Source organism: Ochotona curzoniae, unplaced genomic scaffold (genome assembly GCF_017591425.1).
Source record: "Ochotona curzoniae isolate NIBS_2020 unplaced genomic scaffold, NIBS_Ocur_1.0 contig_3944, whole genome shotgun sequence".
NCBI lineage: Eukaryota > Metazoa > Chordata > Mammalia > Lagomorpha > Ochotonidae > Ochotona > Ochotona curzoniae.
The window spans coordinates 199,099-215,895 of NW_024466058.1; the positions used below are offsets into that span (position 1 = coordinate 199,099).

General features: G+C 43.4%; 2 pseudogenes; both read right to left on the bottom strand.

The window, feature by feature from the left end:
- Positions 1-6,438: 6,438 nt before the first annotated feature.
- On the bottom strand, positions 6,439-7,365 carry LOC121158928 (annotated as a pseudogene).
- Positions 7,366-15,444: 8,079 nt separating this feature from the next.
- Positions 15,445-16,396, bottom strand: LOC121158929 (annotated as a pseudogene).
- Positions 16,397-16,797: the final 401 nt, after the last annotated feature.

Consider the following 16,797-nt stretch of genomic DNA (forward strand, 5'->3'; position numbering starts at 1 on the left):
TTACGAGATAGGATGATGCCCTCACTGTGATTATGCCATTACTACTGGCTCATAAGATAGCGCTGAGTGGTTGGTGGTGAAGTGCTTAGTGGAGAATGGGGAGAAAAGCAGTGGAGAAGGGTACAAAGGCAGCCGCTTTTGGCAGTGAGGGGTCCAGTTGCAGTTCCTGTTTTTCCAGACCCTCGAGAGTGTGCCTCGTTATTTAGTATCACTGTATGACTGTATGTTATCAAAAAAATCTCTTTGTTGTAAGTTTTGCCCATGAGGCTTCTGGAAAATGATACAATGTCAGTTCATGGTTGTTTTCAATAGCTTTCACAAGCGACCTATCATTACTTAATAAGACTTGAAATAGACATGGATAAAATCCTATGGAAGTTCATTTCAACTGAAGCACAAAGAATAAAGAAATCTGATTATCTCAGTGACATACATTTCCACATAACCCAATGAGTGCTGCTCACATATCAGATTTCTAGAGATGCCACACTGTTTGTGAAACAAGTGTAAGAACCTTCATGAAAATATGACTCAGCAGATTCAGCTAAAGTTTTTGCTACCATGGGCCCACATGGAAGCAACAGTCTGAGTCCCGGGATTCTCCTTCTCATCCACTCTTGGAAAATGCATCTGGGAAGGCAGATGAGAGAAGAGAATTAAGCTCCTGTCTCCATGGAAGCCCAGCCCTGGCTATCACAGACGGTTAGGAAAACCCAGTTGATGGAAGATCCCCTCATGTCTCACTCCCTCCCTTTAATTTCTCTCAGTCTCTTTGTTTTTAAAATACTCTATTCTAAAAATATGACACCAAGATTGTAGAATGTGGGTTATGTTTTACTTTGGCAGCTAAACCCAATTAGTTCTCATCTTTTATTTTTGGCTTTCTGTAGATATTGCACTGCAATTTTCCGACAGCATAGTATTAATTCAATATTTTTAAATATCAGTTTCCTTTATCAAAATTATCAAAAGATTTACAACAGAGGCCTCCAAATTTTGAGGAAAATTCTATACCTAAAAACAAACACAGTAACAAAAAGAGAACTATACATAACGTTCCAAAATATTTTAACAGGGTTATCGTGCCTGATTTAAATATTTATTTACTTTTTACTTGATAGAAAAAAAGAGTTAGAATAAAAAATAGAGGAAGGGAAAGAGAGAGATGAAGAAATAAAGAGAATTTCTTATTCCCTAAATGGTCATAACAGCTGAAATTAGATCAGGTCAAAGACATGGATGACAAAGGCTGAAAGTACAAGCCATCTTCCACAACATTCTGAGACTCATTACAAGGACAGTGGATTGGAAATGGAACACAGTTGCCTAATCTGCCTGGTTCATAGTCAACTATGATAATGCTTGGAGAAAAGCAACTAGGAGCTGGTGGGAATACTGAGTCTGGTTAATACCAAATCTGTGTTAATTATCCCACTTATACTAGCAGAGTTGATTATTCTTTCTTTTTTTTTTTCTTCAATTTTAAAAGAATAATTGAAGAAGCTGAAAAACTCTAGGCTGGGGCATACCACCATGGCTACAGGCAGAGGGCTGCAGAAGGAGACCTGGGCATATATTGGAGTGGCAGTGAATGAGGCCATGTTTCACAGGGGAAGAATGACATCTGGAGCCTTCCAGAGCCTGGGTCACTGCACCATCAGGAAGACAGGTAAGCTGGAAGGGTTCAGACAGGAAACACAGAGTACATGTAATTGTCTGCCAGCGTCAGAGCTGGGATGGGCCAATTGAGAATGCGCCACAGCACCCACCACAATGCAAAAGAATTGAAATTGGGGGTAGATTCTCTAGGAGGGATATATGCTTGCTTCTGAGGGACTACAGCCCAAGCTGGTTTACAGGGAGATCTGAGGTTGGTGACAGGCCAAGGCAGGGTGGACAACAAAACTCATCTGACATGAACGTACCTGAGGTCCCAGTACGGTAACCTAGCAGGTAAAGTCTTCACTTCATACACAGCAGGATCAGATATGAACACCTGTTCTAATCCCAGCTGCCCCACTTCCCATCTAGTTCCCTGCTTATGGCCTGAGGGGTGGGCAGTTAAGAATAGGCCAAGGCCTTTTGACACTGCACCTGTTTGGCAGAATCAGCATAGGCTCCTGGAACACGGCTCCTGGCTTTGTATTGGTGTAGCTCCTCAATGGACAGAGAATCTTCCCCTCTCTCTCACCTCCTCTCTCTATAGCTAACATTCCACAATAATGATTATTTTTAAAAGAACCCACCTGACACTCATGGGAGCTGGGATTGTAAAAAGAATAAGTGGAGCCAGCACATGCAATGTCCTGGGCTGAGGCAGATAATGCCAAGCACGGTTGATGCGCTGCTGGCACGGGTGAGAACCAGGGCTGTGAATAGGCCTGGTGGTAGAACTTGGGAAATGGCCTGTAAGTCTGCAGTTCACCATGGGGGGCACAAGTGCTGCAATTGGAGATAGGTCAGCACAGGCAAGTCTGCAAGTATACATCAACATCTGTGTGGGACAGGACTAAGTGCAGGTCAGGCAGGGCCATGCTTGAGCACATGGAAGCACAGAGTAGAAACTGGACTGAATGTGGGCTGTGCCAGCCGGACTGGGCTGCAATATCTGCTAGCAAGAGCTGAGACTGTGTGTGCCAGGTAGGGTTGTATTGAACTTGTGCCAAAACACAAAAGTCATGTGGCTCAGAGCATACCTAGTAGGGGAAATATTCACATTCCTTTGTGGGGTTTAGCTCCCAGTAGTGAATGTGAGACACAGGGTTATGGTATATTGAGGAACAGATTAGGCATTACTGTACCACTTGTCAGCATTCAGGTAGACTGGTCTGGGTGCAGGCAGTCTGGATTAGGACACTGCCACATGGATGAGCCATCCTTTGATGACATGCTAGACATCCCCTGCTGGACCAGATGAGCTGGCTGGCATGTCTCCATGATGTCCACTACTCAGACACCAAAAACAGAGGAGACAGTCCCAACACCTGTACTCTAAGGTTACAATACAATGATCCACTTAGAGAATAACCAGAGAGATCTCATTGAGGTCACTTCAGACTTGACTCTTGTGTGCACTGGTCAGGGCAGGGTCAGATTCAGTCCATCACATATATAAGTCAACGGATACATTGCTGCCTAGACCCAATTCTCATGTGAACTGATGGGTGCTGTGATCAAGTAATAGGTACGGCCTATCAAGGAAATGCCCACAATTTCCTCTGCATGGCATATCCCCAGCACCCGATTTTATACCTGCCAGGAGCTGCTGCAATTCTTCCTGGCATGAGTCACATCTAGTCCTGGTAGTTGTCATTTGGGCTCTGGCCTAGCTCATTTGGCCTGCACTCATTAATGCTCTCTCGTTTGAATATGAGTATAGCTTCTAACCCAGCCTGTCATAACCATGAATACTCCACCCCCAGTCCTACCTCTCTCACTCACCAGTGGAAACAGCATCCAATCAAGGGAGTCACCAACATTACCCTACCAGACTTGTTTCCAGCCCCAGGTCTTCCAACTGTCAGCAAGTGCTACATCCCAGTCTGAGATGACCCACCCTCAGTCTTGGAATTTACCAACAGGTGCTACAGATTTGCCCATCCAGACTGCCCCCAGTCACAGGTCTTACCACTGACTGCAGCAGCCCAATGTTGCCTGGTGCATTCCAAGTCCCCTCCCTCATAGTAAACAGTTTGTGCTGTGGTTGAACTAGCCAGAATGCCACCTTGTCCTGGCTATCAATTATAGTAGTGTGTGCTGTGGGCATACCCTGTCAGGCTGCCCCCAAACCTAGCTCATATGTATGCCAATTTTTTTGCAATCCAACATTGCCTAGCTGTCTTCCAGGCACAATTCTCACACTCATCATAGGAACTGCAGCTCAAGAGGTGAGTTCCCCAAGTTCTCCCACCAGGCTCTCTCCCAGCAATTGATAATGTGGTTGCTAGTAGTTGTGTTACCCAGAATGACATACCTGTCTCCGTCCTGATACTCACTTGTAGGAACTGCAGCTAGCTCAATTTGCCTGCACACATTCGGGCTCACTCAGGAGTGCTCCATCCTAACCCAGCCTAGCCCAGCCTAACCCACCCCCAGACCTGGCTCTCATGTGAACTGGCATTTGCTCCTCTAGCCTAGCCTGTCCTATCCTGGCTCTTGCAAAACGCTGAGGATGCAGTAGAAAAATGTGCCATGGACTCACTAATGCTGAAATGCTTATGGAAAATTTTAAAAAGAGAGAAGCTTTCTGCTTAGTGTTTATGGTGATGGGAGGAGTCCTATGTATAGGATGAGTAGAAGCTAAAATCAAAACTGAAACGTGATGCCCTGGAATAATATAAAGTTCAACTTCAAATCATTCTGCCCACTGACACATCCCAAGTGTCTGTAATTCCGAGCGTAGATAGATGCTGCCAAAATCACATTTCCTCTGCAGGCAACTGGCAAGGGGCTCACATTAGCTATATAACCCTACTGAGGCAGGTGCTGTGTCACAGTGGGGAACGCATCCCTTGGCTTGCTTTAATACCACATTTGAATGCTTGGGTTCATGTCTACCCTCCACTTCCAATTCGTCATTTCCGCTGTCTGTACTTTTGGAGGCACAGGGTGAATGTTCAAGGGCTCAGGTGATTGCCTCCCACATGAGAGAGACCTGGGTGAAGCTCTCAACTCCTGGCTTCACATTGGCTCAATTTCCACCACTGTAACCTTCTGAGGGAATGAACCAGAGGATACAGGGTCAACAACTCTCTCCCTCTTTCTGCTCTCTCTCTCTCTCTCTCTCTCTCTCTCTCTCTCCCTCTCTCCCTCTCTCCCTCTCTCCCTCTCTCCCTCTCTCCTTTCCTCTACATAACTCTCACTTTCAAATAAATATGACACAGCTCTTTAGATCATGCTTCTGTCCAATTTCTAAGAACCTGGGTTGGACTATGTGCTCTACTCCCACACCTAATTCCAGCATCCTGCTAATGCACATCCTGGGAGGCACCAAGTGAGGGGTCATAGGCTTCATGCCACTCACATGAGAGAACTTGATTCATATCCCTGTGCCCAACATCAGATCGTGGCCAAAGCTCAGCACCTACAGTCACCAAGGAGTGACCCAGTTGATGGGAGCTTATGCTGGCCCTCAGACCGTCAATTGAATAAGACTTAACATTCCCCAATAATTCCATGGATGATGGAAAATGTTGCTTTGCTGTGGGGAAGCCCTAACTCTGAAACCATAGGGAATCTATTAGGGAAAACCCAACTTCCATTGCACACAACACTCCATATGCACATTTGTTCAGCAAAGATTGACTGACAACACTGTGCCCTGTTACAAAGGAGGCGCTGGGGAGACGGAGCTCCATATGACTATGGCCTAACAGAATGATGTGTCATGATCTATGATAAGACATGTGAGTGTGCCAAGAAGGTAACAGAAAGGAGACTCAACGGGGAAATAAAAAATAAGTTTATTTTTACTCCATGCAGATAGAGAGAGATAGAATGCGTCCATCCTTTCGTTTATTTCCCAATGGCTGCAAAAGCTGTGCCTTGTCCAAGATGAAATGAGAGACCTGACATGGCATCCAGGACTCCCATGTGCGGGGTAGTAGCATCCTCTGTTGCTTTCCAATGTGTGGTTGTAGGGAAACAAAGGAGAAGGAGAATAATTTAGACTCAAAGCGGAACTCTGAACACTCTTCTGGAATCATCCAGCAGGGGCTTAACATTCTTTTAAAAACATTTATTTAGTTTTATTTAGGAATGCATATTAGATTTACAAAGAGAAGAAGCAATGTAGAGATAAATCTTACATACTCTGGTTAATTCCCCCAAATGACTACAATGGCCAGAGCTGAGCCAATCCAAATCAAGGAGCCAGAGGATTCCTGTGAGTCTCTTACATGGGTGCAGGGACTCAAGGATTGGGACCGTACTTTTTTGCTTTCCAAGGCTGTAACCAGAGAGCTGGATTGGAAGTGGATCAGCTGGAACACAAACTGGAACCCATATAGGTCCCTGGTGCTTGCAAGGTAAGATTTAGCCTTCACGTCGTGTTTGGGCTTAACCTTTTTGTGTCACATCACAGGCTATGGATGCCTGCATGTATATCCACCTGCATTATTCCAGACATGTATAGAACTACCCTCATGCTATAGACTTTCAATAACACCCCATGAGGTGAATGAAGTTTATTACTGTAGAAGAAGTACAACACATCCTTTTATGACACAGAAAAGAAATCAAGGTGGATTGATGTTAAGCTCAGAATGACTTAAAAAAAAAAAAAACTGGAAAATGACCAAGGAAGAAAAGTGTGAAAATACAAGAGAACTGAATACCTCAGAAAAGAAGCAGCAAATATACAGTTGTGGAAATGAAGTCAAGTGGCAGGAAACAAAAAGGGAAAGGGGAAGATTTAACTTGCCCTTCTGCAAGCTCTGTTTATAGATTCAATTTACAGTTGTGACATGCACATGGTCCTTGGAAGATATGCCTTAGAACTATCTTCACAGCCCTCTGGATATCGTTATTCCTGAGACTATATATGAAGGGATTCAGCATGGGGGTGACCACTGTGTACATCACTGAGGCTGCTGCAGTTGAGGCTGAAGTTGGGGCAGCACTAGCACTGAGGTACACACCTATGCTTGTGATATAAAATAGGGAGATGGTAAAGAGATGAGAGGCACAGGTGGAAAAGACTTTATACTTTCCCTGAGCTGATGAGATGGCACGGATAGAGGAGGCAATCTTAGAATAAGAGTACAGGATCCCAGCCAGAGGACCTCCTGCCAGCAGCACAGTTGCAAAATCCATCATGAGGTCATTGAGAAATGTGTCAGAACAGGCTCTGTGGACCACCTGATTCAACTCAGAAAAAGTGAGGGATTTTGACGTGTGTGCTAAAGCTCAGTCTCAGCACCAGTAAGCTGTGTAACAAGGCATGCAAGACACCTACGGTCCAGCACAATAGAACAAGCTGCACACAGAGTCGGTGATTTATGATGACCGCGTAGTGCAGGGGGTGACAGATGGCCACAAACCGGTCATAGGCCATTACGGTGAGAGGGAAATTTTCCAGCCCTGCAAAGATTATGAAGAAGAACATCTGTGTGATGCAGCCTGCATAGCTGATGACTAGGTTCTGTGTCTGAATGTTCACCAGCATCTTGGGGACGGTGGTGGTAGTGAAGCAGATGTCAGAGAAGGACAGGTTGGCAAGGAAGTACATGGGTGTGTGAAGGTGTGTGTCTGAGAGGGTGGCCAGGATGATGAGCAGGTTCCCAATCACACAGATCACATACATGGAGAGGAACGGCCCGAATGTAATAGGCTGCAGTGTTGGTCCTCTGAGAATCCCAGGAGAAGGAATTCCACAAGCCATGTAAGGTTCCTTGGTTCCATTGGCCAATGTGACTAGCAAAGCAAAGCAAACAGGGCAGAAGTGAGTGATAGGTAACCTGCAGAAACACCATCATTTGTGTTTTTCATTTCATTCTGTGTTCCTCCAAAATTTACAGACTCTGAATGTAATGAATTCCTCTCCAATATGCCTCTTTTCCTCATGAAGCTGTGCACCCTGCAGCTACAATGAGATTCCTTTATGCACTTGAGAATAAATGTTGTCCACTCAGCATGTTCCAGGCATCATTTCAACAGTGTGTGAACAGCCCTGAGAAACAAACCTATGTAACAGTGAAGACTTGAAGTCTAAATGCAAGCAAAGACAACTCATGCAACATATCACAGGATGCTGAAGCATGTATGCTGGCAAGAAGGGCAACAAGCTTTAAAAACACATGGGGTATAGATAGGTTTGTACTATTCATATCTCAGTTGCATAAAAGCTCAGCAAACGAAGTGGCATTTGGACAAAGATCAAGATCTCAATGAACATAGAGAAGGGGCACAATATCATCTGGAAAATGATGTGTCTGGCAAGGGATACAGGCCATGCAGCAGACCTGTGGAGGACTTGTTTCAGATGGCCAGAACCGCCATGGAGCATGCTGAAAACAGGCATGAGCAACAGCAAAATGCTGAAAGATGAGTCCGACAATACTAAGACAGGCAATAGGCTCATCCCCCTGACACTTCCAGGTGGAGGGAGTCCTGTCCCATGTCACTACATGCGTCCTTCATTGAAGTGAAAAGGGTGCTGCTCTATTTCCACTTCTGCTTGTATGTTTTGGCTACTGTAATATGTGTGATATTTGAGGATACAGGTGCTCTTGACTTATAATATACCCATCTTCACCTAAAAGTATCATGGAGTCAAAAATACACTAATAAGAGATGAGCTTCTGAACATATCTTTAGGAACTTACATTGGTACTTAGGGATTGCACAGCCCCATGGGATCCATGGCTAACTGCCCACTGCCCACAAGTGAGAGAAATCACAAGCTTGTGAAACAGTCGGTATTCAAACCACGGTTTGGGTTTTTCAGCATGAGAAAGTCAGTAATGTTGAACCATTGCAAGCTAGAGACTGTGTGATGAACCTAGGTGCCTTTTTTCTGTTACTGTCTTTGTTAACCACCCCCGCAGATGTACACACACACACTAATATGCATGTACACAGAGGGCACGTGGGAGCATCAGGAAGTTATTGGAAATTCACACTGTCTCTTATGATGCCTTCTTACCATCTCCTTCAAGCCCCTAAAACATGTAGTAAATGCCATGGTCTCCTTCATTTGGCACTAAGCTCTACCCATTTCAGTTAGATTGTTGGAGAGGAGCTCTGTGAGGCTGTCACCATCACTCTAACTTTCCCTATGAAATGCGGACGCTACCTGTAACTGTAGCTTGTGACTTTGCCGCTGGCTAAATTTTCATATGCCCATTACCTGCTCTGGGCTGGAAAAAAAATTTTTTTTTTTAAAGATTTATTTTTATTATTTTTTTCATTGGAAAGGCGGATGTACAGAGAGGAGAGACAGAGAGGAAGATCTTCCGTCCGATGATTCACTCCCCAAGTGAGCGCAACGGGCCGATGCTATGCCGATCCGAAGCCAGGAGCCTCTTCCGGGTCTCCCACGCGGGTGCAGGTTCCCAAAGCTTTGGGCCGTCCTCGGCTGCTTTCCCAGGCCACAAGCAGGGAGCTGGAAGGGAAGCGGGGCTGCCGGGATTAGAACCGGTGCCCATATGGGATCCCGGGCGTGCAAAGCGAGGACCTTTAACCACTTGCGCCACCGCGCCGGGCCCTGGAAAAAATTTTTTAAGTGCCCAATAAATAGAAATGTCTACAGGAAGGATTTAACAAGATTAGGAGCCTATCAAGAGATCATTATAATTGGCACTGGTCCTGGAAATGTGCCTGTTCCAATAAAGCTCCATGAAGCCCAGCCAAAAAAAAAAAACAAAGGATCTAAAGACCAAAGTGGTGATATCCTTGCAGCAATGAGAAACACTCTGAGTACAATAAGAACAAATACAATAGCAAAAGTTGAACAAAGAGAATAAACCCTCAATTCCCCAAAGGCAGCACACAAAGAAGAGCAACATTTGACTTGGAACTTGCTGTGTCAACCAAAATTATTTCCCCGTGTCCAGTGCATACTATTGGAGCAGTTGGTCTCTATGATGTCTGATGGCTGCTGAGGAAAGGCCTACATTGTCCTTTTCACGGATTTCATATTTGTTTTTCTGTTATTTTAAGGTTTTGTCTCATCTCATAAATCCGTTGAGCACTCTCTCTTTCTACTTCTGATCTTTGCCTAACACACACAGTCTCTTCTGCACACATTTGTTTCAAAAGTAATTATTGGTTTTACATGAAATAACATTCTCGTTTGGATATGTCCCTTGAGACATTATGTTTCAGGCATTTCTTTAATTATGTAGTGTCTTCCCTTTGCTGCGGCAAGGGCTAAGTGAGCTGCCAGCCACCTTACCTGTTTTATTTCTTTTTCAATTATGACATGGTCCAGTGAATAGGGGTGAATAACACAGAAACAGGTTTGAGTGAGGAAGTGACCCAGATGGAGTTCCTGGCTCCTGGCTTCAGCCTGGCCAGCCCTGGATTTCAGACTAAATGGAGGCACTCTTTCTTTTAAAGAAATAAAGGAAAAACATGTCTAAAAATAGAATCAAAGATCTTACAGTGAAAATTAATGTAGGTGAGCATGTAGAAAGACAGATATGATCTTCTGGTGAGTAAACCCTCCTGATTTTGACAACAACTTGTATGTTTAAAGGATTATTTTCATGTATTTGTACAGAAAGTACATGGTTATGTGCATTGGACATAGAGAGTCTTTTTAAAACACAATGAGAGGGATGGGTGTTTTACACAGCAATGAAGCTGGGTTTTTGTTCCTACTAGTTGGGGAGTTATAATTAATTTTTAAATTTTTCAAAAAAAATTAAGCCATTTAAACAACTTTGACCTTCATTTTATACAAAAAATTGAATCTAATGTATTTGATATACACAGTTTTAGGAGTACAGTGACATGCTACCATTGCTCCCCTGCTCAATCCTACTCCCTTACTTTTTGAAATTTTAAAATAGATAAAATGGTGAAAGGAAATAATGTCTAACAGTATAATTTCACATCCAAAATAGATAGTAGGATTCAAACATGCTTATGAAATACAAACATGATATTCAGTCAAATGATAACAGATGCTTTCATAAGTGATCTGTCTTTTAGAAATAGATGTCATGACTAACTCAGAAGCACCAACCTGTAGCAGAAATACAAGCACCAATCAGAAATATACATACCCAGAAAACTGCAGTTCAGGCAGTGTCTCACCAACCCATTAATATCTCCAGCTGCAGATCTAAGAACATGCAAATGGACTCATATTTTCACAGACAACAATGATTAAGAGCACAAGGTTTTTAAAATCCACAGTCTCTTTTTTCCCATTATATTGATTTTTGCATAAACTTTTTGCACACATCTGAGAAACGCAAGGTGAAGTTCATGAGTGCACCTGTTTTTGCCCATTAGATACTTTGGCTGTGTGAATCAACCACACGAGAGAAGAGGCTACAGTGTGTGACACAGGACCTGCTTCTGCAGCTAGGGTTTGTCTTGTCTGGATTGTTCTTATTAACACCAGAGCATATTCACTTAGGCCCATCTCACAGATAAAAATGGCCTGTGCTCATGTCCCTGGACAACCCTCCACAACCAACACCCTGCTTCTATAGCCCTTCATTGCACAAGTCCTTGAAAACACCTCTTCCATTTGACCTGTCCTATTCCCTGCTCTCGTAGGCTCTGGTTACATTCACTTCCATGTCCACAGTGAGCCTGTCCTACTGAATTCCATGAATGCTTGCCTTTTCATCTGCAGGCACAAGCACTTCACTGAGATCATGACTCAGGTAAGCAGGCCTCCCTGCATCCTGCCCCCTCTTGGCCCACGTCTAGGATATTGTGACTCTCAGCTCACCATAGGTGAATAGTCTTGGCTGTTGTTTCCTGAGCTTTTTCTGTAGCATCTGCTGCACTTTCAGACTTACCTGGAGAGGTCTCAAAGTAGCAGGTCTTTAACTGGAAATACAAACATATCCATGGGAGCTTCCACATGGAGATGGAGACACTTTTCCCAATCAAGGCAGCAGGAAAGGGCCAAGTGTCTGTCCCTGAGCTGGATACAACCAAACCACAGACAACCAAGATTCCTGACAGCACTGGCTGGCAGGAGAGCTGTGCATAGCTCCTTATGCCTGCTCAGAAGGCACGTTTCCCTTTGGGATTTCAGCCCCCAAACACATCATGGCCCTTGGGATGCTGTTCTTAATAATAAGGCAACTGCAGTTCTGTTAGAGTTCTTGTTCCCAAGATGCCAGCATAAAAGTTAGGAAAATCCAATTTTCATGATTTCATATCCTGTGGGTACTTTTGCCTCTGAAAACAAAATCTCCTAATACTATACCACAGGCCTACTACACTTGCCCCCACACCTAGGGAAGAGAATCTCATCTTGATCATGTCCATGGCATCACCCGGTCATGGGTGTGTGGTGAAGACAGGGTTCCCGTTTTGTTCAGTGTGTCTCTTTCAAATCCTACCTGCAGTCCTCATGCAGAGCCAGAACTATAGCTCTCTCTGGTCTTACACACCTATGAGACAGACATTCCTTACCCCTGTAATGTTGGTTTTGTGCTGGCCCATTACTCTGAAATTGCTTACTGATACAGTGATCAATGCCAACAGCAAACGAGGACATGACAAGGAATACCCTGATTCTTATGCTTGGCATTTGATCTGGTGTTTAGTGGTAGCACTCATGGCTACCTGGACTTTCATACTTTTTGGTTATACCTGTATTAACATAGGTTATCATCATGATTCTCTTTTGCATGATCATGAAAGATTTGAAGAATTATTTGTTCCTGGAATAACTTCCAAACTGCACCAGCAGTCTCAACTTTCAGTGTGAATATCACACTGGAGTAAGAAAGCCAAGCTAGAGGGACTTTGAGAGTGAGGGAAAGAAGAAGACAACTATGGAAAGTTTCATTGCTTACTTAAAACTACAAGTACAAAGTTTGCTCCCTTAATTTATATTTAATATTATTCACATGTTAGTGGTTTCTCATCATTCAAATCAAATACTCCACAGAGGATGAAAAAATGAAAATGCAACAATTGATTTTAAAGGTTTACACATTGCAGGTCATGTCTAATCCAAGGACCATTTTAGGTACATTGCACTGATTTTGCTGAATGGGTTTTGTGTATGGGCTATACATAAAAAACAAACAACAAACAAACAAACAAACAAAAACCCAAACTCTTATTTGTGTAAAATAGCAGATTTCTTGAATCTCTCTGTAGGGATACTTCCTAGTGTATTCTTCCTCCTGACCTATGTTCACCACTGTACCTTTAAAAAAAGATTTTTTGCATTTTATTAGAAAGACAGATCATATTTGCAGAAAGAAGAGACAGAGATGCATCTTCCATCTGCTTGTTTATGCCACAAATGTCCAGAGATGAGCTGATATGAAACCATGGGAAGTTTAGCAGTCAGAATTTAAACTGGTGCCCCTATGAGATTCCAGTGCTTGCCAATTGATGATTTAGCCCTTGAGTCACTGCACTGGTCCCCTTCCCACTGCACTTGTAACCTTCACAGGCTAGGCAGTCTTTCATTACTGGCGTGGTCCAAAGAGCAGAATAGCCTGTGGATGTGTGCTGGACACAAGTTGTGTCCTAACTAGGGGACAGAAGATTTGTGGTCATCCCTTAAACTACTACCTTGTCAGGAAGTGTTGTTACCAAGATGTATACATAGGAATAACAGAACTGTCGTTGTATTCAAGAGACTACAGCAGTGATATATTTTAGGGAAAAGAAATGTGAATCAAATATGCTCAGAAGAGGAAAAAATGAAGAAACCAATGCAAAATTGATAGAAAACAGTATAGGTACTGTAATAATATGGAGGAAATCAATATGGGGGGGGGGAACTTAGGGAAAGGTTAGGGGGAATCCCAAAGCCTATAGAACTAAGTCATAAAATGAAGTGATAAAAAAAAGAAAAAACATGTGAAGTCCTAAGAGATCTCAAAATAGATTTATCATATTTCCCAGCCATTCCACTCCTGGGAATTTACTCAAATAAAATTAAATCCTCAGATAAGAGTGTTAATTGCATACTCATGTATATTACAGATCAATTCACCATAGTAAAGATTTGGAGTCAGCTGGTTTGTCCAACCAATATTGACTGGATAAAAAGTACATCCTGCATATATACATCATGAAGTCTTACTTACTCAGCATTGAAAAATGGTTGAAATCTCTAGATGCCTGTACCAACCAGGATTGGGCTTGCTGGGACCAGAAACCATTGAGTCAGATTGTGTCTGCCCCTGCCTATCAGGGGTCCACGTACTTCAGCTGTCATCTGCTACCTCTCTAGAAGCTGGATCGACCATGCAAGGGAGATGCTAACCCAGGACACTAACACAGCCTATATTCATTAACAGAGATCAATACCTCACCCAGCACTGCCCACCTGTATATCTAATTTTCAGAGAGGTGGTGCACACGTGGATTGTTTCCTCAAGGTAGCAGTTGGCAAAATGCAGTAATATATTACACCCACGATAGTAACCCTACAAACATCCCAAATAAAAATCCTCCATGTGAGATGCCATTCACCAGACCCCCAGCACTGCTACTTTGCCTCCATAACACAGCACGCTTTAATCTCTTAAAGACCACTCACTCTGCACCAAACGAATCTTGCTGTCAATTCTGAGTGCTGTTTAGACTCCCAGCATACCTCCATTAGCAAATACACCTCATTTCTCACTGAGTCTGTAGAGATGCTGTAAACAAGGCACTGTAACAGATACTAGAGGCCACATGGGAGAATAAAATCCAATGACAAGTAATAGAAGATGAAACTATATTCAATTATACATTATCTAAATAGATGTTCAAGCAGGAATCCACACTGAACTGATGCACACAAAAGAGAAAAAGTGCTTACACAATCATTAATTATAAAACACACAAAATAATTTAGCTTTCACAAGTATCTTGCCATAAGAGTAAAAGGCAATGATAAAACAAAGTATTACTTAGTACAATTTTTGCCATAGGTAGGAAGATCATGATGATATTCTTACTGTCCTGCAAGGCATATGGGAATTTCCAAAAGTTTCCCTTCTACCATGAGGAATAACTTTGAGAGCAGCAAAGATGAAGAGGAGAGACCGGGATAAGATGAGAAGAAGTTCAAAGACGAGTAGCTTAAGTTGCCTAGAAAGTTTGAGTTCAACAAAGGAGAAACCGTAGTAACAAAGTCAGACAAAATTCTGTCTCCACAATGAGATAAAAAATCTCCTGGAATTTTACCTGAAGGAAATGAAATCATCATAGGAGCAGGTTACTTGGAATCCATGTTTATTACAGCTCAATTCTCAAAGGCTGAGCTAGGTAAGCAAGCCAGACATCCAGCCATGCATGAGTGGATAAACAGGAATACTAAGTACTCCAGCATGGACAAGGATGGAATCCCATTTTCTTCAGCAACATGGGTGCAACTGTAAACCAGTGAAAGAAGCAAGTCCCTCAAAAAACACATTCATATGTTTTCCATGGAGTTGGAAAAATAAGAAAGGAGAAAATGGGCAGGTAGGAGTGTGGAATATGACATTGTCCTGAATCTATACTGGGAACTACATGAATTTGTTCACTTTATCTAAATCAGATATAATAATTGGCCCGAGTCCTCGGGCCCTTGCATACAAATAATAGACCCAGAAGTCCCAGTCTCCTGAGTTCAACCTGCCCTTTGTTGCCTTTGGGGGCATTTGGGGAGTAATTCAGTTGGTGGAAGATTTCTCTGGTCTCTCGTTCTCTATCAGTAAACATGCAATTAAATAAGCATAAATATTTTTTTAAAAGATTAAAGAAGAAGAAATTCTGGCCTGAAGAGTTTGATTCCTGAGATTCTAGTTACCTCTACATTCCAAACCTACAGGTCTCATGATGTCCTCCCAAAGGTCTTCTCAGAGCCCTCTTCATGTCCCTGTTCCTCAGGCTGTAGTTGAAGGAATTCAGCATGGGGATAATCACGGTGTACATCACCAAAATCATGACTGTTGAGTGTGAATTCTGTGCAGCACTAGAACTGAGGTACACACCCAGTCCTGTACCATAAAACATAGAGACGACAGAGAGGTGAGAGGCACTGGTGGAAAAGGTTTTATACTTGCCCTCAGCTGAGGAGATGGCATGGATAGAGGCGATGTTCTTGGAATAGGAGCACAGGACCTCAGACATGGATACCCCCACAAGCAACACAGCAGTAACATATATGATCATATCATTTAGAAATGTGTCAGAACATGCTCGGTGAATTACTGGGTCCAATTCACAGAAGAAGTGGGGAATTTGCAGGTCTGTGCAGAAGTTCAGCTGTAGCATTAATAGGCTGTGAACAAATGAGTTCAAGACTATGGTCACCTAGGATATCAGAATGAGCTGCGCACAAAGAAAGGGGTTCATGATGAATGTGTAGTGCAGGGGATGACAGATGGCCACAAACTCGTCACAGACCATCACAGCCAGGAGAATATTATCCAGACCTACAAATAGCAGAAAGAAGAACATTTGTGTGATGCAGCCTGCATAGCTGATGGCTCTGCTCTTGCGTCTGAATATTCACCAGCATCTTGGGGTTGGTGGTGGAGGTGAAGCAGATGTCAGAGAAGGACAGGTTGGCAAGGAAGAAGTACATGGTTGTGTGGAGGTGTGAGTCGGAGAGGATGGCCATAACGATGAGCAGGTTCCCACTTGCAGCGACCAGGTACATGGAGAGGAACGGCCCAAAGATGAGCGGCTGCAGGGCTGGGTCCTCTGTAAATCCCAGGAGAAGGAATTCTGAGGGTTGTGGTTCATTGCCTGATTCCATGTGGATGAGGTGACGATAGCAGACCTACTTCTCTGTGCACATATTCCTGGCCCTCAGGGTTGATATACACATATCCCATTGAGTTGTTAGAATGGTGATTTCTGTGCTCTGAGCACAGAATCATCATTGCTCCCAAAGGGGAGACTTCTGCTAGCAACCCTGAATATTACTTCTGTCTGATTCTTGCTTGGGGAAGGCAGTCGAGGATGGACCAAAAACTTGTGAGTTGTATTCTTGAGGGCTGAGTTCTGACTTTGCTCCCCGTTTCACCCCACTGGGCAGCAAGTGTTGTCTTCCCTTTTTGGGTTTTTGCTGCTGACATGTAGCACCCAGTTGAAGCTTCCAGTTCCTGTCCTTCCCTAGCAGACCACTGACTTGCATTTATGAGGGAGTCACAGTGT